Genomic DNA, 3,362 nt, shown 5'->3' with positions numbered 1-3,362 from the left:
GCAACTGCACCGCCCGCAACCGCAGGGCTCCCCAGAGGGTAGTGAGGTCTGCACAACGCATCACCCGGGGCAAACTACCTGCCTTCCAGGACACCTACAGCACCCGATGTTACAGGAAGGCCAAAAAGATCATCAAGGACAACAACCACCCGAGCCACTGCCTGTTCACCCCGCTACCATCCAGAAGGCGAGGTCAGTACAGGTGCATCAATGCTGGGACCGAGAGACTGAAAAACAGCTTCTATCTCAAGGCCATCAGACTGTTAAACAGCCATCACTAACACAGAGAGGCTGCTGCCAACATACAGACTTAAAATCATTGGCCACTTTAATAAATGGATCACTAGTCACTTTAATAATGTTTACATATCTCGCATTACTCATCTCATATGTATATACTGTATTTTATACCATATATATATATATATATATATATATTGCATCTTGCCTATGCCGCTCGGTCATCGCTCATCCATATCTTTATATGTATATATTCTTATTCCATCCCTTAGATTTGTGTGTATTATTTATTATTATTCTTGTTGTCGAATTGTGAGATTAGATTAGCCCCCAGGTACCCATCTAATAATTAAATTTATATTACAGCTGTCCACCAATAAAGCATCAGAACCAGAGACTCTGATACCGCCTGTTTTAAATGGAAGAGTCTATCTGGTAAGAACACTTTTTATTTACCGGCGCTGTTGAGTGGAACAAACTACCACAGTAACTCCATGCCGAGCATAACTTCATTTAAATCATGTGTAAAGCTGACTAATGATGGTTTATATTCCATGTCAGTATGTAAGGCTCTACGCTATGACAATGTCCTCCTGTCCTTTGTATTGTGTTGTGTGGAGCCGAGGTCTACTATGACTAGAAAAACATTTAAGAGGACCACAATGGAAATATGTTTTCAAACATATTTTTGTGTCATTCTCGATGATTGTAAATGCTTTATCAACGTGTGGTTGCATTGACAGGCATAATCACCAGTGCTACAATAACAGATCTCAAACATTGGGGTTTTTAAAAGACAAAATGACTGTTTCAGGCCTTACTAAGCTTTTAAATTGATCCTACATTCTAACACCATTCACCTGATAAGAAAATGTAAATAAACTTATTTTCCGACGAAAAACTAAATATAATTCAAGAATTAAACCTCTGAATATTACTTTAACATCAAGATCAGGGGAGAGCGCGAACGCAGTCCCCCACTACCAGAAATTATGCAATCGAGATTTCCACATTTGGGAAATTCGCAGGGGTCAGCACAGCCGGAGTGCAATGGCTGAGCCTCGCCCTGGGTGAACCGCCTTCTTGATAACGGTGTCTCGCTTGCCAGGTAAGTATGAGTTGTACACGTTGGTAGAGGGGCACTCATTCCAGGACAAAGGTGTTTGACTAACGGTTACCACTTCTACTACTGACAATACCACATCATATCGACCAGGGTCTAATAACGTTTACTAATATAGTTGCGGACAAAGCGGTGGAAAAGCGATGCACTTTGTTTTATTATATTATATCGCTGTCTGACTATTTTCCCATCATGCAACACGGTAGACATTCTACACACATTGAACTGTTTGTCTAAATGTCCGTCTGATTACACACAAGTAGGCGATGTACCAAAATGCTGAAATCCCATTCGTGCTCCCACGAAAGACACCAACTATTTCTGGTGTTTTGTAGCGTTCCAGACATTGTAGGAATATTTTCATCACATACGACCCCAGATATAAAGGAGAAACAGTCGCCTACTACTTCATCAACAACAAGACATAGCAGCTACTCGGGGTGTGCTCACATGGACATACTCGTATTTGTAATTGTATCTGTAAATTGACAGTTGATAGTCGTTTTTAATATGCCTAAATAGATGTTGGCAAAATAACTTCCTGCAAATTCTCACTGCAAAAACAAACCTGGTGATTATGAGCAGCGCGCTGAGGTGTGCGGCGTGTGTGTGTGTGTGTGTGTGCGTGCGTGCGTGTGCGTACGTACGTGCGTGTGTGCGTGCGTGTGTGTGTGTGTGTGTGTGTGTGCGCACAGCCACGTTTGCTGTCACTCAGTCAGAATACGCATTAGCATCTCAACTTTATTCCCTACCCTTTACCTGCTAGTGAGATATTCTGCACCACAAGATGCTGCTGAGAGGAGAACTGCTCATAAGAGTAAAGGTTGCAAGGTTATCATGTCAAAGTGGGTTATCATGTCAAAGTGGGTTATCCTCTCTTGGGTAGGGGGCAGTATTTTGACATCCGGATGAAAAGCGTGACCAAAGTAAACTGCCTGTTACTCAGGCCCAGATGCTAGGATATGCATATAATTGGTAGATTTGGATAGAAAACACTCTAAAGTTTCTAATAATGTCTGTGAGTATAACAGAACTGATTTGGCAGGTGAAACCCCGAGGACAAACCATCCAGGGGGGAAAATATTGAGGTCATAGGATTTTCCAATGTTTTCTCTGGGATACCCTTATTATTAGGAACCTGGTTGCAGTGCCTATGGCTTCCACTAGACGTCAACAGTCTTTAGAAATTGTTCAATGTTTTTTTATTTTTTTTATTTTATCTTTATTTAACTAGTCTGTTAACTAGGTAAGTCTGTTAAGAACAAATTCTTATTTTCAATGACAGCCTAGGAACAGTGGGTTAACTGCCTTGTTCAGGGGCAGAACAACTGTGTTGTACCTTGTCAGCTCAGGGATTCGAACTTGCAACCTTTCGGTTACCGGCCCAACTCTCTAACCACTAGGCTACCCTGCTGTCCGAGGCGGTGATACAGCCCGACATGATGCTTTCGATTGTGCATCTGTAAAGTTTGAGGGTTTTAGGTGACAAGCCAATTTTCTTTAGCCTCCTGAGTTTGAAGAGGCTCTGTTGCGCCTTCTTCACCACGCTGGTAGCGAAACGAGTAGAGACCCCCCCCCCCCCCCAGGCAGTGGCCATGGTAGCCACCGAACCACCCCGTGTGTCTGTCTTTGCTCTTCCTTCCTCTATGACTGACGGAGGGCCAGCGGCTGACTGAGAGGTAATGACGCAATAAGGCCCGAGGGGGTGTGATATATGATAGCAGATTATAGGCTTTGAGGCTTTTAAAGGCAACGTTCCCACGCTGTCGGAGACGGCGTTCACGGTAAACGCTGCATGTTGGCTCAATCAGAAATGACCTTGACATTTCTATGGTGGAATCTGTAACGCTTCAGCGATAACATATTAAATAGTGCCCTCAATCTAGGCCAAAGGCTTTGTCCTGTTAATGTTTAACTACAGTAAGGGATACATAGACTACAATAGAAGCCATAAGGGATACATAGAGACTACATTAGAAGCCATAAGGGGTACATAGAG

The 3,362-nt window shown here is 43.0% G+C and overlaps 1 non-coding gene across 1 annotated transcript; it reads right to left on the bottom strand.

Annotated features, from left to right (window-relative positions):
• Nucleotides 1–1,192: 1,192 nt before the first annotated feature.
• LOC115190880 (U1 spliceosomal RNA) lies at nt 1,193–1,356 on the bottom strand. The gene has a single exon (XR_003877462.1). It is a non-coding gene; the product is annotated as a U1 spliceosomal RNA (small nuclear RNA).
• Nucleotides 1,357–3,362: the final 2,006 nt, after the last annotated feature.

The sequence above is a fragment of the Salmo trutta genome, unplaced genomic scaffold, assembly GCF_901001165.1.
Source record: "Salmo trutta unplaced genomic scaffold, fSalTru1.1, whole genome shotgun sequence".
NCBI classification, from domain to species: Eukaryota; Metazoa; Chordata; class Actinopteri; order Salmoniformes; family Salmonidae; genus Salmo; species Salmo trutta.
This window is presented reverse-complemented; position numbering and strand designations above follow the sequence as displayed.